This window comes from Rhinopithecus bieti, unplaced genomic scaffold, assembly GCF_001698545.2.
Source record: "Rhinopithecus bieti isolate Rb0 unplaced genomic scaffold, ASM169854v2 scaffold_6513, whole genome shotgun sequence".
In the NCBI taxonomy this organism is placed as follows: domain Eukaryota; kingdom Metazoa; phylum Chordata; class Mammalia; order Primates; family Cercopithecidae; genus Rhinopithecus; species Rhinopithecus bieti.
In genome coordinates this window covers 4,925,165-4,953,095 of record NW_016805931.1, presented here as the reverse complement: position 1 = coordinate 4,953,095, position 27,931 = coordinate 4,925,165, and the positions used below count along the sequence as shown (strand labels likewise).

The window sequence follows — 27,931 nt, the reverse complement described above, 5'->3', positions numbered from 1 at the left end:
TTGTTTAATGTTCATATCCCTTTGACTGGAATATGAACTCCAACAAAAGTTAATATTTGTTGTCCTGTTGTATCTCCACAGCTAGAATAGCACTTACTATATAGTAGGTGCTCAGGAAAGATTTATAGGAAGAGAAAATGAAATCATGGTTTGCAGGAAATCTAAATCTATAAACATTCCTTATTTAGTAGTATTGCTAAACCTTAGGGTTCCTGTACAACCAGGTGTATGCCCTCTGGAGCCACCAATAATATTCCCATATTAAATGTACATAATTTTATAAACAGGTGTGATTTTTAATGTCTCTAGACCTTTCCAACCAGAAAAGCTGAATCCGGGTACTGCTGGCCTTTTTCTTTCCGTAGATTCTCATTTTCCCTGATGCAGTTATTGCCTTTTCTGCTTATACTTTCTTCTCTTTAGGTGACTTCACTTGCAAATATAGGAATGCTGATTCATGTTTAGCGTTGCGTGGTTTCAGTATTTATTTTCTGTATTTCCACATTGCTATTTTAGCTCATTCTTAAATAAAATGCCTTATTCTCTCACAATATCAACAACTAAAAGAAGGACACATCACCTTCAGCTGATAGTGTAAACTGCTTATATTAACTCATAGGATATACATTGGTAGACATAAACCTACTGACTAAATTATTTTTAAAGTATACTCTACAAACCATCATTGTATTTTTACATTTGACAAAGTGAAAAAAAAAATGGCCACAATCTTTAACCCTGCCCAGTGTCTCTGGCTTTTAGGCACACAGCCAGTTGGCAATGGCGGCAGGGGTGGCATAGAAAGATTCTAGACCTCAAAATGCCAACCCGGCCAGAAAATAAAGCTCACTATGCGGTACCATTGGACCAAACTTCTATAGCAATGTAGGGGGTGATGGAGGATAATATACATTGCAAATTTATGTAAAACCAGACCATGTGGTATTTCCAATAGTTGTTACAACATTGCTAAAAATGATATAAATGGCCTTATGGATAAAAGTAGAAGTTTAATTTTAGAATAGTTCCTATTTTAAGACTAGATTTAGCAAAAAATCCTTATGGCATATGTTTACTCTTGGGGAACCTTGAGAGAGAGTGAACAAGAAACATTAGATCAAAGACTTCTTGGCTGCAAAAAGTTTATTTATTTCGGCATTTTACTTGTATTCCTTTTATTATTTGAAAAGCTTTATATAAAGGATTTTTAGAGATGGCATTTCATTAAGGTTGTATTTATTAGAAAACAAATAATTTAAAATTACAAAAGGTAAGTCATTTTACGTGTTTGCCTACTTGTTTTTGTTTTCTCCCTGCTGCCCTCCCTTTCTTCCTTTCTCCTTCCCTTCCTCCCTTCCGTCCTTTCTTTATTCATGCCCTGCCTATTCAGGAAAGGATTTGCAGCAAGTTACAAAAAGTACAAAGTTAATATATATATATATATATTTTTTTTTTTTAATTCAGAATGTTAAAAGAGAAAATCGGTTGAAGAGAAAGTGAATATTTCAATAATAAGAGTCATAGTGCTTCCTCTGAAGGAGCCCAGAAACCCATCTCATAGTTACATGGTGGCCAAACTTAGCAGGAAAACAAGAAATGCTACACGAGAACAACACAGCATCCATTTCTCAGGAAAGACAAAGTTTTCCTTGTACAGAACCCTGAAATGTGTTCTCCCATGGGAGACTGGATAAAGAACAATGAGTGCTGGAATAGTCAATGTCTTTACTCCACTGCTTCACAGCAAGGCAGAATTTCCAAGGTAAGAATGTGACCATGCATAAGTCTCTTAACCTCATTGCCTCACCGTTGTTCTCTCCACTCTAATATTTCAATACAAAATGTGTCTGTCCCTTAGGGTTGCTGTGCTGAATAAGTGAGAGTCATCTGGCACAGCAGACATCTAGTGTGTGCTAAAGAAATGTACAGAGAATGACAGAGAATTTGAATAAAAAATTGAAATCAGAATATTACACAAAGGTTAGGAATTAATTCACAAGTATGTAAGAAATACTGTATCTCAGATGTGCAGGCCACTAGTAGTGCAGTGTGATACTGCCTTTCAAAAGAACTTAGCAGTCAAAAAAGTGAAGAAATAACATAGCTTTTTTACATTATATTATGTAGAAAGCATATTTTTTAATGTTAACCAAGAGCAAGGTCCATGCACTCTAATACCTTTCAGAAAGTATAGAAGACATTGGGATAAGTTAGACTCCGTCTCAAAAAAAAAAAAAAAAAAAAAAAAAAAGAAGAAACTGAGCTATATATTCACGTGAAGTAGGATCATTCCACATCTTCCAGCAAATAATTTGAGGTGACCAAGGTCCCAAGGAGGACAGATTGTCACATTCTACTGAAGCTCTGGCTCAAAAACAACAGGAGCTGAAAGCAAGGCCAGGATGCTTCATAACAATGTTCTTTTGTAGAAGTGGGGATTAGTGATCAGGGTAGGAGTGGAGGAAGAGACAGGGATTAATTTGCATAGCCACCTTGGAACCCAAAACTGTCAATGGTGTCAGGGACGCTGTTTGCTTGAGTCTCTAAAGTGTTGAATGAAATAAGTTAACTAGGTACAGAGTTCACAGATGGTCAATAATCTTAGCTTTCCAACAAGTTGGAGATTAGGGGTAAGGAGAAGGGCAGACCTTAAGAAAAGAGTTATAATTATTGCCAGGAAACAGTGCTTCCTTTTGCTCTTTTTCCACAAATAAATTTACTTTGCCCTATGCATTTCATCTCATTTTAAAAAACAAAACTTTTATTTTAGGTTCAGGGGTACATGTGGAGATTTTTTTTAATATAGGTAAACTCCTGTCATGGGGATTTGTTGTACAGATTATTTCATCACCCAGGAACTAAGCCTACTACCCAATAGTTATTTTCTCTGATTCTATCCCTCATCCCACCCTCCACCCTCTAGTAGGCCCCAATATGTTGTTCCTCTTTGCGTCCATGTGTTTTCATTATTTAGCTCCCACTTATAAGTGAGAGCATACAGTATTTGGTTTTCTGTTCCTGCATTAGTTTGGTAAGGATAATGCCTCTAGCTCCATCCATGTTCTTGCAAGGGACATGATTGCCTTTTTTATGACTATATAGAGTTCCATTATGTACCTGTACCACATTTTCTTTATCCAGTCTACCATTGATGGGCATTTAGGTTGATTCCATGTCTTTGCTATTGTGAATAGTGCTACAGTGAACATATATGTGCATGTGCCTTTATGGTAGAATTATTTATATTCCTTTGGGTATATACCCAGGATTGGGATTGCTGGGTCAAATGGTAGTTCTGTTTTTAGCCTCTGCAGGTATCACCACGCTGCTTTCCACAATATTTAGTCTTCTTATACTCCTAACCCCCTCGGAAGTTTAGAATGGAAACACATTTATTCAGATGATTATTAACTCTTTGCTTTTCTGTTTTACTGAATCATTTAAATTACTGTGTGGAACATCAAAAGGGCCCTAAAGCCTCTGTTGTGAAATATGACTGACCTCTCTTGGTACAGCGAGATCTGCTTCTGACTAAGATTCCTCCAGTCATTTCATAGTTAACTTTCCATGCACAGTTTCAGTTGTATTTCATTGTGTTCCCAGCCCAGTGGAGATTCAGCAGAGATAACACCTAAGGAAAGCTGCTAGTCATAGTGTGAGAAATCATAGCCTTCTCTTCACATGCTTTTATTCATATTCCTTTGGGCTTGATTTTAGATATTGCTCCCCAAATTCAGTCATCTTTCTTGGTAGCCATTTCTGAAACTTTAGTGATTAAAAGCTTAGAGTCTAGAGTTAAGGAGTCTAGAATTAAATAGTTTGGATGTAGACTCTGGCCTGGTCACTTGCCATCTGTGGGCAGGTCACTTCCTTTTTTTNCCGGCAGGTCACTTCTTTAAGCTTCACGTTTCTCCCCTATAAAATGGAGGGGGATGGAGGCCATCATGATACTTATTTTATAAGGTGGTTGTGAAGATTCCAGAAGTTGATACATAAAAAGTCCTTACAACAGTGCTTGGCGGGCAGTAAACAGCTATAAAAAGTTAATCATTATTTTCAGAAAAAAAAGTTGAGTCAAATTTGAAACAGTAGTATAATGTCAAGAGCAGGAACTTTGCCTTATTAATTGTGTCTTCCTAACTCTATGGACTTAGGATCTGAGACTCTAGTTCCCACAAACTCATCCATCCTGGGGCCTCGCATATGGGAGGTATAAACCACGTCAGCCCTTCTTTGCTCTTTTTTCTTAGGGATGCCCTGAGGAAGAAAGCTAATGTGTATAACATCTAGCATTATGCCAGGTATGTGGCCAGAGCTCAAAAAACTATAGCTATTATTGTATTATATACTTTGCTCTATTTGTTATACCCTTGGTTAATGGCAGAGAGCTCTGTGAGGGTCTGCTGCAGGGAAGGCTCAATTATTTTAGAAGCTTTAGTTCTCTCAGGTTTCACTTTGTAATGTTTGCCTTGCCTTTTATGTATTAAACAATAGTTTACCATACTCGTTCCTAAAATATTAAGTATAGCTTATTATGCCCTGTTAATCTTTCTCAGTTAGTGGCATACAATAATTTAAATATCTATTTGAAAAATCTCGCTAAGCATTCATTTAAATGTGGCTCAGAATGTTATATAATATGAAAAAGTACATGTTCTTTCAGAAATTAGTTCCAAAGAACTCCCTATATCTAGAGATAGGCTGTGAGAATGGAGACAAACAGTTGAGGAATGTCTCTGTTAGGAATCTTACTACTGCTTTTAAATTTCATGTAATACCTATTAAATCGCTTCGCAGCTAGATTATGAGGAAGGGGAGCCCTGCTCACTCTTTCAAAGTTAAAAGTGGAAAGTTGCTTGCGGGTAATTAGGGAAAACCATCTCAGAGGAGTGGACTGTTGGCGTGGAGACCCCCACATACATCTCTTGGGGGATGGCAAATCTTGAGAGAGGATGCTTTATTTCTCACCTCCTAAAATGTCTTTCCCAGCTTTCTGTGGTGAGAGAGAATGAGACAGCAGTCATACCTAACAGTTGGTGAAACAGTTCTATGGGAGTGAGGGAAAGTGAGGGGCCTAGGATGAGTCAGAAAGATGTACATATGGAAAGGGAGAGAGAGAGAGATACAATCTTGATTAAATTATGCCTTCCTACAAAAAATATATATTTCCACATTTGATACAAATTGAAGGATATAACCTTGATAAAGCAAGATCTGTCAGAAAAAAATTAGAAAAATTGCTTTAAGTAAACAGTCCTTCAAAAAATATCAGGCCCAGAGACTTTCTGAGAAAACGTTTCCAAACTTTTAAGGAACAAATAGTATGTTATATAAATTTCCTCGAGTTCGTGAAAAGAAAATCAACTTTCCAATTCGTTGTATCAAGTAGACCTATTTACAATAGGAAGTCCCTCAACCAATCTTACTTTTCAGTAGATAAAATCTTAAATACAACTTGGTAAATTGAATCTTGCATTTTGTTAAAAGATTCATGCTCATGTCAAATAAGGCTGAGTCTGTAAATGTACACATAGTTAATTTTGATAAAATCTGGTCACAGAATCCATCATATTAATAGGTTGAAAGAGAAAGCAACAGACTTGTATTGACAGGTGTCACAGTGGCATTTGACTAAAACTTAACATCCATTCGTTGTTAGTTTTTTTTTAAAGGATGTAGTGAAATAGCAACAGAAGAATATAGTGTTTATTTCAATGGTGAAACCAATTTTTTAGTGTAAGTCATTTCTATTAAAGTCAGCTTAGTTATAAGCAATATGACGTAACATAATATTTGTATGTAATATTTGGGAAGTCGTAGTATAGTTATTGTCAAGTTATTGTTCTAGTACAATAACTTGAAACATAAAATATAAAATGAAAACTGACTATAACTATGTGGATATTTAGCTGGAAGAGCCAAAGGAATTAGTTGAAATGTTGTTAGAAATGATTCAGTAATTCAGAAAGGTAGCCAAATACAAAATTACATATAAGAAAGTTATTAGCTTTTTTATACAAAGTAATAATCAGTTAGAAATTATAATAAAAAAATACCTCTTTATTTACTTACTTTCTTATTGTTGTCTAGGCTGGAGTACAATGGCACAATCTCAACTCACTGCAACTTTTGCCTCCTAGGCTCAAGCAATTCTCCTGCTTCGGCCTCTTGAGTAGCTGGGTCTACAGATATCCACCACCACCCCTGGACAATTTTTCAAAAATATTTTGTAGAGATGGGGTCTTGCTGTGTTCCCCAGGTTGCTCTCAAACTCCTGGTCTCAAGCAATCCACCCATGTTGACCTCTCAAGGTGCTGGGATTATAGGTGTGAGCCACTGTGCCCAGCCAATTCTTTTTAAATAGCACAATATTCCGGTCACAAAAACATACTACAGCTATACGTATGAGTGAAAATAAGAAATCAGAAGGTGTTTTTTTTGGTATTGTTGTGAAGAAAACAAAAATGTCTTAACTAATGATAAACAGTCCACAATATTCATTCCATTATAGGCCATTTCAATCGGATTTTATTTTTGATTTTAATAAAATATTTCAAAATCAAGCTAACATGGGAAAATCAAGAAAAGTTGAAATAAAGCACAGTGGGTAAAGGTTGGAAGGATGTAGAACACACCATTCCAGTGATTATATTATAAAAATTATAGTCATATATATTATATAATATATAATATTGTAAGAATTAGGGCAGTGTCTCAGGTGAAGAATTAGATAAAGCTGATTTGGATAGACAGTAGATTTCAAATAAGACTCACGTATGTATTTCTGTGTGTGTGTGTGTGTGTGTGTGTGTGTGTGTGTGTGTGTGTGACTGAAGTAGCATTTTATTCAATGAGAAAAGGGATGATTATGCAACAAATGGTGTTGAAAGCAACAGCTATCATTTGGGAAAATAATACAAAGTTAGATTCCTTCTTTAAACCTTATATAAAAATATACATTGGATATGTATTTTATTAAATATTTATTTAAAGATTTCATTAATATATAATATAAAATTTTATTAATGTAACAACTAAAAGTAATTTCGTTAAAATTACTAAAATAAAGTAAAATGAGTATTTAAATTTCAAGATAGGGAAGATATTTCTAAGCATATCACTAGAGCTAGAAAGCATGAAGAAAATGTCTCATAGATATGTATATATTAAGGAATCAAATTTTTCTACACATCAAAAACACCATAAAGAAAACTTAAAGGCAAATGACAAGGCTGGGATTCTATTTCCCGTGTTGCTAAAGAGACATTAGCGTTAATGTTTTAAAAATCCTTAGAAATCGGCTAGGCTCAGTGGCTCATGCCTGTAATCCCAGCACTTTGGGTGGCTGAGGTGAGCGGATCACAAGGTCAGGAGTTCGAGACCAGCCTGACCAACATCGTGAAACCCTGTGTGTATTAAAAATACAAAAATTGGCCAGGCGTAGTGGCACATGCCTGTAATCCCAGCTACTTAGGAGGCTGAGGTAGGAGAATCACTCGAACCCGGGAGGTGGAGGTTGCTGTAAGCCGAGATCGTGCCACTCACTTCAGCCTGGGCGACAGAGCGAAACTCCATCTCAAAAAAAAAAAAAAGAAAGAAATTCTTAGAAATTAATAAGGAAAAAAATTGACCTTTCTTCCAGAAAAATGAACACAATCAATCTATAAGAAACACAATTGGTGAGTTACATGAATAAAACCCCAACTTTAAAGAAATACAAATTAAACAATAGTGAACTAACATTTTCTCTAATGAGTATGCAAGATTAAAAAACAAAGTCGAAACTAGATGATAACAAATTCAATGTATTGATTCAAGTCAGGACATTCTTATTCATTAGCAATGAAAGTGAAAGTTTGAGTCACCTTCTAGAATTCAAGTCACACTATGAACCAACAATTTTACTTCTAAGAATTTATCCTAAGGAAATAATTAAGAATATGTGAAAAGATTTAGCTACATCATTGTTTATTATAGTGGAAAACTGAAAATGTGCCCCCCCCCCCAAAAAAATGAGCCAAATATTCAGCAGTGGGAATTAGCACAATATACCTTGATATGTTATCAAGGTAAATGTGTATGATAAGATACTGATGCATAAGGATAATTTTCAACATGGTAGATTTTCATTATGTTAAATGAAAAAATAAAAAATACATAAAATGTGAGCCCATTTTTATAATAAAAAAATTTATATAGTTATTCAAGGAAAAACATCTAGAAGGACATCACAAAATACCAACAGTAGGTATGGTTCAAAGCGTTATAGGTGGTTTTCAGCATATAGATTACTCCCAGCAAAGAGACCTCTCTGACACTTGGTTTCTTCATCTGTGAAATAAAGGAATCATACTAGATTAGTTCTAAATGTTTTTAGAAAAGTATTTCATAATTCTATAAGTAATGATGATTAATAACCTTGAGAAAATTGTTATTTTTTTTCATTGAACTTTGGAGTTAGTAGAGTAAAACCAAGTTTATCCTGAGCTATCCCTTGTTTTATTTAAAATTCACATCCTGGTGTTTATATATATGTGTGTGTGTATATATATAGTGCTTTCTCACAAATGCTTGTTTTGGTATGGAGCGGGTTTGGCGGGTACAGACTTCCATTGAAATTAGGTACAGAATTCTTAGAGACACAAATTAAATCTTGTTAATATGTTATATACATTTTCATGTTTCATCTACCATTTGAAACCATATAACCATTTTAAATAATTCTTGGTTTTGGTAGGTTTCTTTAATTAACATTCACACTGAAAAGCTGTAAGAGATTCAACCTTTGAAAAAGTCCTTTTGCTAAAGAGATTTTCATGTGCTCTAAAAATTGGTGGAAAATAGTTCTGCTCTTATTATCAAATGAATGTCACTCTACTCTTATTTCTAGCTAATAGTAAAACCACCTGGAAAATGATAACATACAATAAATATCTCAAGTGGTCATTTAGTACCTTGTTGCGATAATGAAATAAAAAACACACTCAGTTTTAATTTGCTGTTAAACACTTAACATTTCACAGTGGCTGTTTGGAGGCCGTATACAATGGTAGAAAAAGTGGCTTTCTGAAAGTGCTTTGCCTCATTCTTGCTTAACCTGGCAGACGTCATGAACTTCCAAGAGGGAACATATTTTATTTGCCTTATACCACCAGAGGATTTGGCCAATTATTGCTATTTATTTAATGTTGGTGTTGACATAGTGCCTTTTGCCCTGAGGAGCTCCAGGTGCTTTATAAAATTAGTCAGCAATTCACATCACAGTCTTTACGCCAGAGAGTGAACACTGAAAATAATAATGATTCGTGGAACCTACAGCCACCCCTAACTTGTATTTCTGTTTGCCCAGTGAAACAAAACAAATATGCCCAGTTCCCTCAGAGAGCTAGCAGCAGAAAGTTCTAGTGGGGCATCATGGGAGTTTCTCTCTTGTGTAACTAGGTGAACTTCTGTGAGGAAAATTTGCCATGCACCCTACAGAGCTGAGACTTACTATTCTCTGTTCTAGGACCCATACCTTCTCTGTACGAGGACCCAGTGAGGAGCTCCATGTTTTTCAAGCCTGTGCTCAAATATGATTTTCTTCATAAGACTTTTCATGACCATCTATATTTAAAAAACAGCTAATCCAAACCTATCATCAAGTGCAAAGTTTCTGTATCGTCATTCCTGCATTATTTTTCTCTGTAGCACATGTAGCTATTCAGCACAGTTAGATTTTTATTTATTTATTAATTAAGGGTTGACTCGCTCCCACCAGATGAAGAACGTTTGTCTATTCTGTTCAATTATGAATCTTTAGTACCTAGATGGGTGCCTGGTACCTAATGGGTGTGAAATAAGCATTTGTTGAATGAGCAAAGGAATGAATGAATAAATAAATTTTCCCCAATGGGGTAACAAGCAACAGTTGGAGTCCCTTGTTGTCAATCAAATATAAAGACAGCAAAGAGTAAGTAAGCAAGAGTGAACTTGCATCGTATCAAGACTTCTTTTATATTCCTTAACACTGAAAATATTCATGTGGTGAAATACAGTAGTACAGTTTTCTCCTTTAGTTGCAAATAATATAAACTGAATTTAAACTGACTTACGCAAAATAGCAGTTTACAGGATCTTGAAACTCAAAGATTCAAAGGGTACAGCTAGTTTTAATGGTTGTGAGGATTGCTGCAGGCCTTCTCATGATTTGATCAGGGTGTTTGTCTTTGTCTTTCTCTTTCTCTCCTTCTATCTCACTGTGTTTCTAAGACTTTATGTGGTAGCGAAGAAAGCTCAGACAGCACAAGGTTGCCTGTAGTAATTCTTGTGACGTGAGAGCATACATCTCCCAGTGGTTCCAAGGAAAACCCAGGGCTGACTTGAAATGTGTGTGCACTTGGATTATAGGTCAGCCTTCAGTCAGTTGTGACTGACTGACCAGGCCTCTGTGTGCCCCAGTTGTGGAGGTCAGTTCCATCAGTAGGAGGGGGATTCGTCAAAGGAAAATTGGAATTCTGTTATCAGAATAAGATGAAAAGATGCATGACGAGTATTCAGAGATGCACTGTAACCAGAAAAAAAAATGATCATATGTGAAGAATATCTCATTACAACAAGGAGGAATATAGTTCTAAGTCTTTTAAAGTTCTGCTTTCCTATAATATCAGGTGACCACATATTTCACAGCATAATTGTGAAAATGATATTTTGAAAGGAAAAAGGAATTCTTGTCTGCAATAAAATGTCAAAAAAGTCAAAATTTGGCTGTGAAAAAAGTTAACATTTACTTGAGGTTGTCATTACTTATTTTCTTCTTATATAATTCATATAATTCTATATTATGACTTATATAGGCAAGGTGTTAAATTCTAATTTGCTTTTATAATTTTAAAAGAGACTTAGAATGTGCTAGAAATCCCAAAATTTCGGATCCAAGTATTGGTATTTGAACTGTGTATATACTGCCCCTTTTCCTATAAAATACTGATGGAAGTTCATAGATATATACAATTCACAGATAATGTTACAAATTTATTTCAAACATTACTTCTTGCCTTTTTCTATGCCAAGATACTTAACAAATACTTCAAAATTGAAAGCATTTTATTTTTACTCCTTATTTTATCTGTTCCACAGAATAGTTAGAGCTAGAGGAAGAATTAGATAATATATTTATCAATAAGTCAACATCCTATTAATGGATGAACATAGAACCAACTCATAGAAAGCACAGTCAGAAAATCAAGGTGTGGCTTGCTTGGCATGAAAACATAATGCCCACAAGAACTACTGTTGTTGGTTATGCTGTACTGTATGAGAAAGGCGTTTCTGACATTAGCTTTGATACTAGCCTTTTAGTAACTGAGTAAAGTTAGTTAGTATACTCACCCAGTTCAGATTATTAATTCAGTACTAACTCAGTAATTTGGTGTTACTACATACTAAGATATCCAGCTGGATTCAGGATTTGCTCAATTCAATTAACAAATCCAGTGTTATGGGGGAAAAAAAGCTTTGTGGGTAAGCATTTCTAAATTAGTGTTTTTATGAAGTCACAATATTCCGGTAGTTCATCTTTTCCTTCAGTTCTCTGAAATTGTAATCATTTCTAAATTGTTGTTTTCCAGGTAAAAGATGTGAGATAGGGAAAAGGAAGGCTTTCTTAGGAATTTTTTTCTTTCATTGCCCAGTTAAATTGGATTTATGATTTATATCCATTCATCCTATTCATACCCATCATATATCTGTCATATATCCATCCTATTCATATCCAATCCAATTCATAAGACTTTTCCATCTTTTTTCATGAGATTAGATATTTTTTAGCAGGTGAGAAGAAATAAAAGGCACAAAATACTAACATGTTCCTGGCATTCCAACAGATAATAATGCCATAGCAATTTTATAAAGATTAAAAATACCCTAGCTCATTATGACTTTGATGGGCCCAATGCACTTTTGGCTTTGTGGGTCCACTCCTCATAAAAAATACAAAATTATATTTTGTAGATGCATTTATGTAAAGATAAATATAATCTAAACTGTATTGTACTCATTTTTTTTTTCAGATTTTAAAAGAGATTTAACATTTCTATGAGATCCTAAAATTATCATGAGCTCTAGGAATAGTGCTTACTATGCTATTGGATAAACTAAGCTGGCATTGTCATAGCTAAATTGGTTACGTTTTAAGCTGTGAGTGAAGGGGAATTTGGTAAACCAAACAACTGTTTTATGCCCATTGTTCATCATTCTAGTATAAATATATTTTTACCATTAACATTAGTTATTACAAGTGGAGTGTGAAGGGATGGAGTCAGGGTTTGGAAAGAGCGCTAATGCAAGTATTTGACTCCATCAACAAAACTTTATGTAAAAATCCTCAGGTTTTGTGCCTGTAATCTTTTTATAGGATTTAATGCTATTTTACTTTGTCAAAAAAATTTTCTTCAAAGATTTGTATTTTAAATAACTGATGCTGTGAAAGAAAATACCCTCATGATTATATTTGTATTGTGATTTTTTACAGTAGGGACAAACTAGAATTTTTCATGCAGAGAGCACCTTGGATTTTACTCACTATAGCTCTTCAAAGTTCTTCAAAGTTCAAAGTAAAAATTGATGCTAGAGTAATTTTCCTGTAATCTAGGTGAAAAGCCCACATATCATTTAACAAAGTAAATGCTCATTCATATTTAACACAAACTCTTTTTTCTTCTGTTGAAACCGACTTTATCCAATTTTTAGTTTCCAGTTATCTATGGTTTTGGGAAACAGAGCTAACTTGGAATCATTAATTCTGTAAACGAGTATTTCTTGAGAAGCTCCTGGTTATGAACTACCTAGAATGAAACTGGGTAAACTAATATCAACATCCATTCTTTTGCCAAACATCACTGATAAACTGCAACTTTTTTTTTTTTTTTTTTTTTAACATGAGTGGTCTTGGAATCACATTTCTGCATTGAAAACCCAGCACTGTTGCTGACTGGCTGCATGGCCTGTATCTACTTCTCACGTTCCTGACCCTACCAGGTTCCAGGCACTGTTCTAGGCACTGAGGATGAAAAAGATGAATAATATGGAGTTCCCATCTCCAAAAAAAGTTACAATTTAAAGGAAGACAGGCAAATGAAAGTTACCCCACAAAATAATAAAAGTGCAGGGGTAAAACTAGGGCATAGTTATATTTTGGCTTGTCTCTTTACTTCTGAGATTCTTTTGCTTTTTATGTAATTGGATTTTAACCTCAGAAGACTGTTAGGTTTAAAGATGATAATGTATAAAATATATCTAGCATAGGACCTAGGAAATGCTCATTATACAACAGATTCCAATTGTATCACTTTTTTTTTTTTTTATTATAAAGAACAAGTCAAAATGAAAAGACTGAAGAAAAATAAATCATCAGTTAGCTAACTGGTCCCTGAATGTGAGAGGTAAGACTATATGTAAATATGTTAGTAGTTCAATAGACAGTCTGTTAATACATCTGTATATATTATTTAGCCCAGGTATAGAAATAGAGGCTTCATCTGATCCACAGCGATTATAAAAGCAATACAAAGCAATAGGCTCTTACACAATACTTTGAGTAATGATCAGAATTTTCTGTTGCCATCCACTCATTTGGGTGAGATGTAGTGAGTGCTAGGAAATAAAACAGTTTGTATTAAAAAGGGTGTGTTGAAAGAAATAAACTAATCCTTGAGAAACATTGTCATGCAATCTCATATCTAGAAATTGTGCCTATGTTCTGGCTGTAAATTGTTGAATTGGGAGGGAGTTACATTTAGGACACACATTGACACTACATATGACATTTGAAAAAACACTTGCTAATTCAACTAACAGCTCGCTTCTCCCCACTACTCACTGTGGAGAGGGCTTCCAGCTAATAGCTTAGAATCTTGCAGGCCAACCACTGATGGAACCGGGTGCTATGTGATTGTAGGAATTTCTTTCTTGCTCTGAATGTAACTAAAAGTAATGGGCTTCTTATTTTTTCCTTTTCCTTTTGTGTTATAGACGGCAAAGACTGTTTCTCATCAGTCTTATAAGCCAAATTAGGTTTATCTCTCATGCTGACTGATTAAAAGTGTTAAATCCTGGGCACGTTGTCCCCTGAATCCTCTGAAATCCATGTCAGAATAGGAGTGCTCCTTACCAGACTCGATGAGGAGCTCCTTTTCCAGAACTTCTCTCTATTACACACTAAGGACAAAGCAACTCTGCCTGAATTCCAAACAACCATGACCTGTGGCAGTCTTGGAACTTTTGCCCTCTGGCGTGGGTAGAACTAGCGTCAATTGGGTAATTCAATCCCTGAGTTCCTTCTTCAATGAATGAGAGAATCCAGGAATGTGTTGCCAGTTGCCTTTTCCTTGTGCCCAGTTTTCCTTGCTGCAGGATGATGACAGTCTATTTCCACTCCTCCCCTCCTGCCACTACAGGATTTATGATCTGCATGCCCCAGTTGTGAAGCTGGCATGTAGCATTTTGTTGCCACAGGCCTGTGAGTGTTTAGAGGTTTGTGTTTGTATTTCCAGGGCTACAGTTTGAATATTGAAGGAACAAACAGATAGCAAACAATTCAGAGGTCAAGTTGTGACTGCTTCGTCATTTGGAGAGCTTATTTTATGTCTGTATATTCTATACTCAGATTCTCACATAACTTCTGTTTTTTCCACCTTCATTGCTTTGGTTAGATGCTTTCAAGTGCATTTTTTTTCGGTAAGAAATCCCCATGGAAGAGTTGTTTACTTGAAGTGATGGGTAAGCAAAGTTTGCCTGACGTGGAACCTCAGAAACTTTCCCCTAAGGAAAAGGTCTGGCGTGTGGGTGGGCGCTCTTCCATCCAGACCGATGGGAATGTAGCCAGGCAGCCAGGAGATGCATTGACTTGTGACCACTAGGAAGGATGCCTAGCCAGAAAAGTCCCAGTAGCTGGGTCTGTTAATCTTTTCTGAATGAACCAGCAGGCATTTGACCTCTCTAAACCTGTCCTGGATTCCTTTGTATCATTGTAGTCATCTTTTTACTCCCTCAAGAGTTCCCCTAAAAGTTGTTCTTAATAAAACTCTTTTGCCCACTTCCCCTGACCGTCTGAGTTGAATATGAATTTCACTAATCCGTGAAAGAAACCACCATGACCTTCATAAAGCCATTTCTACTCTGTTTGGTTCCTCCCTTCTAATAATTTGTTCATTCAAGCAAGTATTTGAGTCTAAATGGATCCACTTGGACATTTTAACAATTATCATGAACCTCAGTATCCTTAAAGTGTAGCTAAAACAGGCTCAAAAAATTCAGATAGTGGAATCTACTTTCTCTCTCCCTCCTCCAAATTTGAGTGGATTAATTCACTTCACCATGCCAGCATCTGAATACAGAATAATTTATTTCTGTGTCATTTCATGATGAAAGCCCAGCTGGCATTAGCTCAAATTATGCCGCTGGCTATTAATTGAAGAGAACTTCCCTGTCACTCCTCAGTCAAACACGATCTGATTCAACAGATCCTTTTTACTCTCATCCCTTCTATTCTACCAGAAGAACAAATGTAAATAACTTTCACTTGGCTCTGCTTGTCGTGGATTATAAATTACCTGGCAGCATACAGACTGACCACATTACTGTTTTGAGGGCTGCTTGTTTCAGTTGATTAGTATTTCTAGAAGAGTTTCGTACATTTCATCTCTGAGGCGTTAATGATGTCCACTAGAAGGAAATATTGTAGCCTGCCTTTGTTCTTACATACTGTATAACTAATTTTCAATCTAATTTCAACAAGTTGTCAAATTCTAGCACCTGTAGGGCAAGTGTGGGTCTTCTATGAATTGATTATATGTTTTTCTATCATACTGGATGGTGTACAAGCCCAGGTTGTATTTTAAATAGAACCCCAGGAGAGAGATTTGTTCTGGAATTTAGAAATATATATTATGTGCCAAAATTATTTGATGAGTGCATTTTGTAATTCTTAAAATACAAAACTACTTGGCATGAAGAGATGCTATAGTATGTTAAAAATTGTGGAACTTTTTCATAAGATGAAATTCTGTGCAGAAATGAGGTAGCAGAATTCTTGTGGGAGTGCTAAAATGGTTCATCAATTTGATCCTCACTGCATATGAGAATTCACCAATTATATTACTCTCTGAAAATATGTTTCAGTATCGAGGGCCTCTTTTTGCCCTTCCTCCATCCCAATGTCTATACTCTCCATACAGTGTGATCACTGGGTGCTGCCTGACTAGTCATTATTATACGCTCAGCCCTGAAAATGAACTTAAGGTGGTAAAATCATACCTTGCCAGGGTTTGGGTGGCTGCGAGGGATTCAGTAGGATTTTAGCAACAGGGACTGGAAAAGAAATCAAAACTTGGCAGAGAAAAAAAATAGCACTAGGATACTAGAAGAGACCTGGGAGAACTAGCTTGACCTTAGAGGCTGGTCTTGTGAGTCATTTGAGAAATAGTATGAAAAGGGCATAAGAGGGCCTGGTGTGGATTAGACTATTTTGGGTTATGGGAGATCCAAAGCTAGAAGGGGCAACAAAACATTGTGGTATGAGGCCATCCTAATTTGAACATCAGGCACAGGATCTAGTGTTCTCAAAGTAGATCTCAGGGAACGGGCAGCCTGAGAAGAAGAGTAGATCATGCAGAAGCCAGCAGTTACCCCTAGATCCAGATCTGAGTGTCATGACCTAGACACAGTTAGTCCTTAAATGGGCCCCGCCCTGGCAGGGTTCTTTCATGAACTCAGGCTGAGCCTGAAGTGAGTAGATTCAGCTGAAGGGAAGGTAAAGAACTGTAAGTTGATAGACTTGCAAAATGGAGAGGCTGCTTTTAGGAAACCATTGATAATGTTATCAATCACATTGATAATATATGTGATTGCCCTTTTATAAGGGCATGCGCTTTCTGCACAATTATGAGAAAGTATTTAGCCAAACCTGTATTCCCTATATAAAGGGGGAGGAGATAGTATCCCATGGGGAATTCCTTCCCATATTATAAACTGGTAGACAACTTAGGCAAAAATGCTTTTACTCATGTGAACACTGTTGAAGTATACTGCCAGGGATTTAAGTCATGATAGGTGTTTATTTATTTTGAACATTTGGCAGAAGTTTGATGATGGGTATATTTGTAGACTGAGTGTTAGAGGTTGTTATACTCTAAAAATATACCTTCTGATTAATTTTCTTCATTTGTAACAACAGTCTATTTTGGTAACATTTAATTTATGAACTTTGGTGTCATGTTACACTTTATAAATTTTGGTTGTACATTCCCTGCAGTGCTTACAGAGAGAGCCAGTCAGGCAATAATTGCTACATATTGACTGCCTTCTATTTTCTGAGTACTTCTAAATTCTAGAGATAAAGCAGTGAACCAGACAGAGTCTCCATCCTAAAAGAGCCTAGTGGAGGATGGGAACTGATATAGTATCTTGTAATTGTCACAGTATAGTACACTTGCTTCTTCAGATGCCATTATTAAGGGCATCCCTTTCTTTAAATTCTGAGATCCCTTACTTGACTCAGCTTATGCCAGAACTGATGAGAATTAGACCTTCCTAAGGTCTCCTTTCTTCCTAAAATGAAGATTGAAATAAATCTATAAGATAAAAATAATCCTACTACCAAGCCCCACTTAAGACTGGATTTTTAACTTGCTCTTCTCAGCACAATGACACAACAGAGAACATAGAGGTTAGTGGAAAGTCTTTGGAGCAAAGGAGATTTCAAAACCACCAGTTTGTTAGATTTGATGATCAGCTCTGCAAAATGTTTAAAGAAGATTTCTTACTCATATCTTATAAGTTAAGACTATAAATGGTTTAAATGGGGGAGGATGTGACAGGATTGAAAATCTTCCCCTTCCTTCGTGGCTATGAGAATTCACACTGAGCAACAGGGGAAGAGAAGGAACTAGAACTTGGAATGAGCTTATGTGTGGGCCCTCATTGTTCCAGGATTTAAAAAGGGCTACGCTATCATCATATCAAACAAATGGCTCCTGCTCTTTGTGCCAGCTTAATTGCCACCTTGGCTCCCGAACAAAGAAATCACCACTGAGGCAAAACATGTTTGCTATTGAAGGCAAAACCCCTTAGAGCAATTTTGGGTTGTTTTCCATTTAATTTTTTAACTTGCAGAAATAGCCCTCCTTTTCCAGTTTTGTTGTTTTGTTTGTTTGTTTGTTTTGTTTTGTTTTAAATGATGTACCCTTGCGCTGTTAAGTTTTAACATGGAATACAGGCTTTATGTATTTAGGCAGTAATACTGAGTTAGATACTGGTACCAAAAAAAGGAAAGAAAGAGAACAAGAGGACGGCACATGTCAAAATGCCTGATAAAACTGCATGGACAGAACTAAATGTGCTTCCCTACTGTTAGTTACATGTGTAAGTCACATCTCAAAGTGTGTTCCCCAGGTCAGCATCAATATCACCTAGGAACTTGCTGGAAATGCAAATTATCTGGTTCCATCTCAGGCCTAAGGAATCAGAAACTCTGGGTGGAAGGGAGCGGCCCAGAAACCTGCATTTTACAAAGACCTCCAGGACACTCTGATGTATGCTAGGGTCTGAGATCCACTGGTGTAAAGAATACCACAGGACAGATGTAGACTAACTAAACTAGTTCTGTTTCTCTTAAAATGACGTTGACAATATTTAGAATTTTGAAGAATGGTATAGAAATTTATAGCTCGTGTGTGTGTGTGTGTGTGTGTGTGTTTTAGCAGAATTCTGTTTTAGAAAATATGGAGTAGACTTTCTTTTATCTGGTTTTGTTATTTTTGTTATTTTTTAAAAATTAAGAAGTAAGCAGAGAAGTATAGCTAGCTACTTCCATAATTTTGTAGAAATAATGAAGTTTATTCTAGCAGAAAGGTATATCTTATGGAATAACTTCCCTAATATTCTGTCTAGACATATAGTCTTTTTTGAGGCAGGAATACAAAAGAAAATTGGCTTCTTCATCAAGTTCAAAGAAATGGTGTTTTAATTCTGTAGAGAAGTAATTTCATTTTCTCAGAGAAATGGGTAGACAGATATTAGTAATTTAATTCTCTTCTTAAATGATGGCTGCTATGGTTCTTACCAACGCTGAAAGAAGTAGAGTCAAATAGATTTAAATCTGGCTACTGATTAGAATTTTTTTTGGGAGGTAGGGTGGGTGAAACTGTATTGCAGGGAGGTCTGTTGTAATAAGCTGACAGTAAATCTGAACTCTATGGTCTTTGTACATAACTACATTCAGATTAATTCACTTAATAAATATTTGTGGAGCACCTACCATGGACTTATCACTATAATGGGCTAAGGTTGTACAGTGAGCAGGATACTCACATACATGATTCTCATGAAGCCGGAGGTCCAATGGTAAAGCTAGATGAGTAAACATCGATTAAAGTGGAGTATAATCACTTTCAGGATAAGGCAGAATATAGGATGCTATGCAAGCAGGCATCCTTGATTTTAGGACTGGGTGATGTGGAGTTCAGGAATGATTCATGGAAGAGGCACTAAAGCTACAGGCTGAATAGAAATTAGCAAGATGATGGACAGGGCAGGCAGAGAGAAGAGCATATGCAAAGTTGGAAAGTGGAGAGTTCTTGACATTACCACGTTACTGAACATGCATATCGTGGAGTTTGGGGTGCAGAGAGGACAGTTGTACATGGTCTGGAGAATGATGGGAGATGAAGCTGAGAGTAATGCAGGGAACAGAAAATAGCAGGCCTTGCTATCCATGTTAAGAATTCTGGACTTCATTCCAACAAAAGGGAAAGCCTTTGAGTTTGTAGTATTTGGCTGTGCTGTAGAGAGTGTATTGGGGAAGGACAGTGCTGAAGGAAAGGAGACCAGCTGGGACATTGCTGCAATAATTCAGACCAGTCAGTACTCATGGCTTGGACCAGCAGCAAGGGGAGAATGAAAAGTAAAGAGATTTAGGAAATAGCCACTTAGGAAATAGATTCAACGGGACCTGGCATTTCAATATATATGACAGTAAGGAACAGGAAGACACTTGGGACAACTAGATGAACAGTAGGCCATTCACTGAGTTTGGGGTCCAGCAAGAGGAGTGGGTTTGAGGGTGAAATTATGTGTTCTATTTGGGCTAGTAGGGTCTGAGAAGTCTGTGGTTGTCCTGGTAGAGATGTCCAATAAACTGTGGAAAATGCAACCCCTTACGCCTCTCTATTCTCATAAATACTTTTCGTGCTTTTTCACAGCAGAGGCTAAAGCCAAACAACTTTTACAGTTATTGATTACTTCCATAGTGATCGGGCACTACTCTTGATGTCAGTTTAAGTGTTATGTGAATTTTAGAGTTGCAGAATTTTTCTGCACAAAATCCTAGAAAGCAACTTGGTTTACTCAATGAAACCTGCCTCCCAACTAACAAGACCTATTATCTTTCAGTTGGGATTTTATTTCAACAATGGAAACTATGACAGAACTGGGATGGTCTAACCCCAATTTGAACACTCTATTCTCATTTTCGTTAGGAATCACTTCCCTGTAATCATAAAATGTAAATATATTTACTATAGACGTGTTGTTTGGTGAAAGCAACACTAAAAATGAGTAGATGAATATAATAGCTAAAGGATAAAATAGGAGTTCCCATTTTTAAAAAGAAGGACTATGTTTACAACACAACTCTCCTTAATTCTATAGTGTTATTATAGCAGTGAATTTTCAAATAAAATGTTAAAATTGGAATGCTGGAAGTTTTCTTCTATCATATCAAATAAGTGGAAGGTCACCTGTTTGATGATTACATATTCAAGTGATAGTTCTCAAAAGTAAATAAAATCTCATATAAATTATAAATCATTCTGCAAAGTTTCACCTAGTATTTTCTCCATAATTATGAAGCTTCTGAAGTTATTTTACTTTTGAGAAGCCACAGATGGTCATAAAAATTAATATAAATTCAATAAATTTCAACTAGCCTTGAGGAATGAAGAGAGCAAGGATTGTCATCAACACAATTAAGAATGGCCAAATCCTATTAATGTTTTCAAATTACCAAATTAGAAAAGTTAGGAAGCATGAATAATTTATTTCTGACAACATATCCTTTTTAATATCTGCATTACTGTGGTCTGCTAAGGAGACAAACCTACTCATGTGACATACCATGTGTAAATGTTTTCCTAATTAATAATTGGAAAGCTTCTGTGTGAAACACAAACTTTCTAATCATACATAATGTAGACTACAGGCAGACAGTTAGGAGTTGGTCAAAGCTGTCAAAGCTTCTTTATGGAAATCTCATCTTCTTTTCCTGTGATCTGTATCCTATTCCAGATCCTCAGAACTCTTTTTCTCTATAGTACTTAGCTAACACAGTGTTTATCCTCACATCCTATCATAGCTTTTATATTAACCACTCAGCAAATATGTGTGCATACACATACACGCACACCCATACATATATGTATATTTAACCAGCTAGAAACTATATTAAATCTTCTGTAAACTTCAGATAAGCCTGCTTAAATTAGGGGTGGGTCTTATTGTAGCATACCAAATGGTTCATATACCGAGTATATATTTGTCATACTATGTGGAACAGTATTATATTTAAAACTGAGGTCTTATTTCATGTAGGTTGTACCAAATTTGTGGTGGTAAACATTGCATTCAGCTCATTCACAAAGAGTGCAGAAATACAGATTATCCATGTTTTTCTGTAGTGCCACTCAGTGTAATAGGTAAACAATACATCTCATATTAAAGAAAAAAGAGAGTCTTTTCAAAAGCTTGTAAGGGTCTGAATAAAGGTCTTGGAAATGTGTCATAACAGCTGAAATCTAAGAGATTGGAAAAAGTGGGAGAAGTTAAATATTGCAGATGCATAGAGCTGAGACTTCTTCATTGGAAGGTGGGTAGTTCCAACTTTCATGTTGAAAATCTTTAAAAGTAGCCAAAAGCTAATTTTTTAAATCACATATTACAGATAGAACTGTATGTGTATGTGATATATTCCGTATTTGTGTATCCAAAATTAGCAAATCCATGGTATTTTTTTTCTTTGTTTTAGATATTCTAATCATTTCATAGCACTTTCATTACACATCTGCCCAGATTTTGTATTGCTAAATTTTAGACACTATTCTTTAAGTCTTGGAAGATATCAACTTTTTCAGCACAACCCAGCCCAAACAATATAGTGTTACTATACTATATGAAGACAACACATGTGTTGGTCTTGTTCAGGCATTTACTGCATTTTTATTGAATGTCAAGTATATGCCAGGCAAAGTCCATCTAGGGATTTTAGGATTTCCAGGACCTGCCATTTATAAACTTCCTGGAAGAAAAATTAACCCCCTCAAAATGAGTGTTGACATCCAGTTTGCCTTTATTGCTCCTCTGATGCCTTTTAAAAACTATATTTACCCATCTTATGTCAATAAAAAGGATGTTTTTATTATAAGTTGTCACAGATAGTATTTTATAGACAACTTTATAGCCCACGTGTTAAAGGTAAAAGTAAAGAAATTATGCTACTTTGCTGTATTTTCCCAGTGATTTATGTAAGTATTTACTCCCTGCAGGAAAATGCTGTAACACTGTTGCTGACAACAGGGCCCAAATAAGTATCAGCTTGATGTTCTGTAATACCTATTATCTTATTTGTTTTTGCATCATCCCTAGGAGGTAAATGTATACCACTTTGGTTTCATTAGCATCACAACAGATTATTAGGCAAATCAACAGAATGAAATTAAAGTTATATTATCTAATTGAAAAAAGCTTTCACTTATATTTTCAAACATTAGTTCTTATCCACTTTCAATCACCTGGGGAACTTTAAAAAATCTGATGCCTGGGCCAGACACCCAGAAAAATGACATCAGGCTTTCTGGGAACAGGACCCAGGTGACTGTATTTTTCTAAATGTCTTTCATGACTCTGCTGCTTTAGAGGTTCACAGACTTCCACTTAAAGAACTGCTGGTTAAGAAATGGATCCATACTTGCTCTGACTCCCAGAGATATCACTTTTCATGTGTTCCTATCATTTAGAAAAAAATGATTTGAATCAGCTAGATACATGATAGAGGACCCTCCACTACACACACACACACCAATCTAAGCACAAAATTATCTTGTTGTCCTCAATAGTTTGCATGGGTAAGTAATGCAAAATAAGTATCATGCCCAATATTAAGAAATTCTTAACAAGAAGCCCAAGTTTTCACCTTGTTTCCTATTTTTTCTTTCAGCCATCACATTCAAACCTGGCCCAAAGGTTTCTCTCATTCTAGCCTCTATCACCACCACTATTGCTTTCGCCTGGGCTTTTGACAAGCTAGAAATTGCCAGACTTTCCTGACAACAGGCTCTGTAAGATTCAGTTTAAAGCTTACACTTTGGCTGGAGCTCATCCTCCTAACAAGAGACTGTGATATGTAAATCCACAACCTGAAATCTCATTGGCTCTCCATTGCCTACCAATAACCCCCAATCCTCTACTCTGGAAGTCCTGGATGGTGTAACTCCATTGCACACAGGTTCATCCCTTGAGGGCTCTTGGTAATGGAGTACTTTCATGTGCATACTATTCTGCTGCTCTTGTGGAAAGAGTCTTCAACCCCATTCTGTATACCCTGGACACTCACCTTGTGAGACGCAGCTGAAACAGACCTCGTTGTCTGGGACACTGTCCTTGGTTCTGTTGAAAGAATTAGCCACCAGATCCTTGAGGCTGTCTCAGGACTTTGGCTTCACCTTTATCATAACAATTGGAATGCAGGCAAAATAGTGTTTCCAGTTACTAAAATAAGACTATAGACCATATAGTATGTTTGTTTTGTGCTTATTTAACTCACAGGGGAAAATACCCATATTTTAAGACTCTAGATTTTAAAACCTAGTTGGTTACAAGAGAATATTTTGGCTTGTCTGTTTGGTTTTGTTTTTTTTGGGGTTTCCAATACAATTGTGGAGCAAGAAAAATCAGTCTCTGGAAAATATGTCTAAAATGCAAGAGAAGATTCCAACAAAATAAGTTAGATTTCAGTTAATATGTGAAAAGCATTTCTTCATATATACAATGTTTATTTTACATGGATAATTTATGTAAATTGTTGAATAAATAATACTTTTGAGTTTGGGTTTTAGGGGAGGTTTTAGGTTTGGGTTGCAGTGGCGGCTTTTCAGCTGATTCAAATATCTAGTTTTCAGAATACTCTGCCCACATGATTCTTAGATATGACTTGGCCCTAATTGCTGACTCAGATTTTCACATTTTAAAAAGCAATTGTGCTTTTTCATATACATTATCAAACAAGATTATAAGACATTTTAAGGTAAGAAAGTAAAAGGGCATTCACTAATGATCATCAGAATCACCTAGAAGGGCCAGTAAACCACACATTACCGGGCCTCTTCCCCGAAATTTCTAATTCTGTAGATCTCTGGTAGAGCCTCCAGTTTTATGTTTCTAATAAGTCCCCAGGTGACACCAATGCTGCTGATCTGGAGACCACACTTTGAGAATCCCTGCATTAAATTAACAATTTTATTGGTTGAGTTTTCACCACAATGTGCATATCTGTTGACTAACAATGAATAGCTTTGCTGTCGCCAAACACCATAATGTTTCCAAATATCCATATATAGTCATAGGCCCAGAGAAACAAACCACATCTATATTAAGAGTGTTTTGTTGTTGTCATTTGACCCCCATTTTAGTGTTTTTAATTACATCAATCCTGGAGAAAATAGCTGTTTTCTAATTTTGGCATTACAGATTTGCTAAGGCAATAGAAAATTCTATCTTAAATCTTTAGATTTTTAGTCTTCTAGTAAATATAAGCATATGAGTTCCGAGCAAATTCTGAGTTTTAAAAAATTTAATAAAATTGACAGATGTTTTCAATAAAATTGGAGAGGCTCATTTCCTTGTACAAATATTCTAAAAATACATGATAAAAGTTCTAAGTGCCATTTGTTGAAAGATCAGCAAAATAATTCTACAAGTATTTGTGGGCATGTTATCTTTTATGTGATATTGGTTATAAACTTAAGTTATATGAAGACAGTGTGTTAGTTAAATTATGTTCTAGTCCTACCTTAAGGAAACAAAACCAGTAAGGCTCTTAGTGACTTTCTTCTGCACCACTGCAGTACTTGCTAACATGTTTTAATAATATGTAGCTGAGAATGCTGAGCTCTAGGCAGCAGGGTGGCTTGGAGATACTAATGGAAATGCCCAGTCAAAAAGAGCCTAGACTAGACTGAGGTCTGAAGACTCCAAATAACTTTCTGTTATCCCACCATCTTCTTAGATGGTCCAATCATGCTACACTCAGTCTAGGGCAGTGACCCTGAGGAATGGTATGTTTGGCAAAAAAGAAACCAAAGAAGGCTATTGCCATGCTTTAAGATTTTCCCACATCTTTTTCAGCATCTTGAATGGGGTTTCTGAAAGTCTGAGGAGTGAACTGTGACCAAAATTGCTGATATTTTCAGCTCAAAGAAACTTAAATTTTTAGGTAAGAATACTAAGACCAACTGAAAAAGTATAGTATCAAAGATTTACATTTCTTTAGCTGAGAATTTTCAGACCACTTCAATGCAAATCACATTGATTGATTCTCTAAACCACTCTATGAAGTGGGCAAAGTGATGGTCTCATTTTTCAAACAAGGACTAAGGTTTATTTAATTAAAGTGATTAACTCTTCAAACATCTAGTAGAGGCTAGCCAGATACATTGGCTCACACCTGTAATCCCAACACTTTGGGAGGCTGAGGCAGGCAGATCACCTGAGGTCAGGAGTTCAAGACCAGCCTGGCCAACATAGTGAAACCCCATCTCTACTAAAAATACAGAAATTAGTTGGTCATGGTGGTGGCAGGTGCCTGTAATCCCAGCTACTTGGGAGGCTGAGGCAGGAGAATTGCTTGAACCCAAGAGGCAGAGGTTGCAGTGTGCTGAGATAGTGCCACGGCACTCTAGCCTGGGTGAGAGTGAGATTCCATCTCAAAAATCAAAACAAAAAAATCTAGTAAGGGTCTATGTCTAGCACCTGCACTTCAAATATGTGTTTGTGATGACATCATTAGCCCAATTCAATTTTCTTTCATTAATTTGCTGAAATAAATATTTTTTGAGTTTATACTGCATACCAGGTGCTGCTGTAAAACAAATAAAAATCCATGACCTTTTGGAGCTTACATTTCAATGAGTATAGGCAAAATAATGGCCCCTGCAAAGAGTTCTACTGCCTAATCCCTGGACTATATGAATGTTATCTCACATGCAAAAAAGGATTTTGCAGATTTGATTAGGACAGACCTGGAGATGTAGTGTCTATATTAGCCCGGTGGGCCCAATCTAATCGCACAAGTCCTTCTAAGCAAAGACTTTTCCCTGGTTATGTTAGAGAGATATGTGATAACAGAAGAAGGGTTAGAGAGATGCAACTTTGTTGGCTTTGGAAATGAAGGAAGGGAGCCAGGAGCCAATGAATGTGGACAGCTACAAAGGTCAAGGAAGCAGATTCTCCCTTAACCCATTCAGAAAGGAATGTAATCCTGAAGACACCTTGATTTTAGCCCTTTGAGACCTGTGTTGGACTTCTGATCTACACAACTATAAAATGATACATTTTAATTATTAAATCACTAAGTTTCTGATAATTTGTTATACCAGCAGTAGAAAACTACAGAAAAGATAGACAATATTCAAGAAAAATAAGTAAAAAATGTATTATATGTTGGATAGTGGTAAGTGCTAAGGAAAAAAGGGAATGACATAGGAAGTATCAGTAGGGATGCAATTTTGAATAGTGTGGCCTTCCAGGTTGACATTTGCATAGACTTGAAGGAGGTGAAGGGCAAGAACATTTCAGATGAAGGAAACAGGAGGCTAAAAGCTGAGACTAGGACAATGATCAGCCTGACTAGATTCTGAATATCACCATTAAAAGGGCAGTTTCTACTTCAGAATATATGTACAAGCTTCCCCGGGAGTCATGTGTGATGATTTACGATAAAGTTTCAAAACTCCACAGATGACATTCTTACTTTTCTATAAGGAAACAGTCTTGCCCGGATAACATCATTTACTTTTTCATGTTTGCTGGAGAATTCATTAAGAAATTCAATACACCGTATTCAAAGAAGATGAATTCTTACACTCACTTAAAATTTGGTCTAAGACAAACAATTGAAGATGTTCAGACTGAGTCTTTTTGGACCATCTACTCAACATCATTATCAACCAACAGCTTATACCCCTTCAAAGGGATCTCAAATTATATTTGATCCTGAGTTGTTGCTATAATAAATTTAGAGCTGGAGAAAAATAGTCATTGTAATTATTTTATTATTAGAGACCGACTTGCATATGCTAAATAAATAAAAACAAAATGAGAGTTAATTCTGTGCAAAATTCACCATCAATTTTGATGAAATTTCCTATTGATACTTCCAAGTACAGTAGGCCTTTTGTATCCATGGATTCCACATCTTCTGTGTATTCAATCCAAAATTGTTTTTTAATAATATGGTTGTGTATATACTGAACATGTACAGACTTTTCTTGTCATTCCCTAAACAATACAGCATAGTAACTATTGACATAACATTTACATTGTACTAGGTCTAAGTAATCTGGAGATGATTTAAAGTATATCGATGTGTGTAGGTTATATACAAATACTATGTCATTTTATATAAGGAACTTGAACATCCATGGATTTTGATATCTGCAGGGAGTCCTGGAACCAATACCCAAAGATCCCGAGGGACCACTGTAATCTAATTGAGGCCAAGTTTCATGGGTTTGTATCCTCTTAAGTACCCGGGGGAAAAAACTGTCTGATTTTTTTTTTTTTAAGTTTTAGTATACTGTATATTTTAATTTTCGAAGAAAGGAAAACAGAAATTTTATGATCTGTG

At 36.0% G+C, this 27,931-nt stretch overlaps 1 protein-coding gene across 2 annotated transcripts in view; it reads left to right on the top strand.

Annotated features, from left to right (window-relative positions):
* The window catches only part of PDE4D (phosphodiesterase 4D), a 640,379-nt gene that overhangs the window by 33,696 nt on the left and 578,752 nt on the right, over window positions 1-27,931 (top strand). The window lies entirely within an intron of this gene.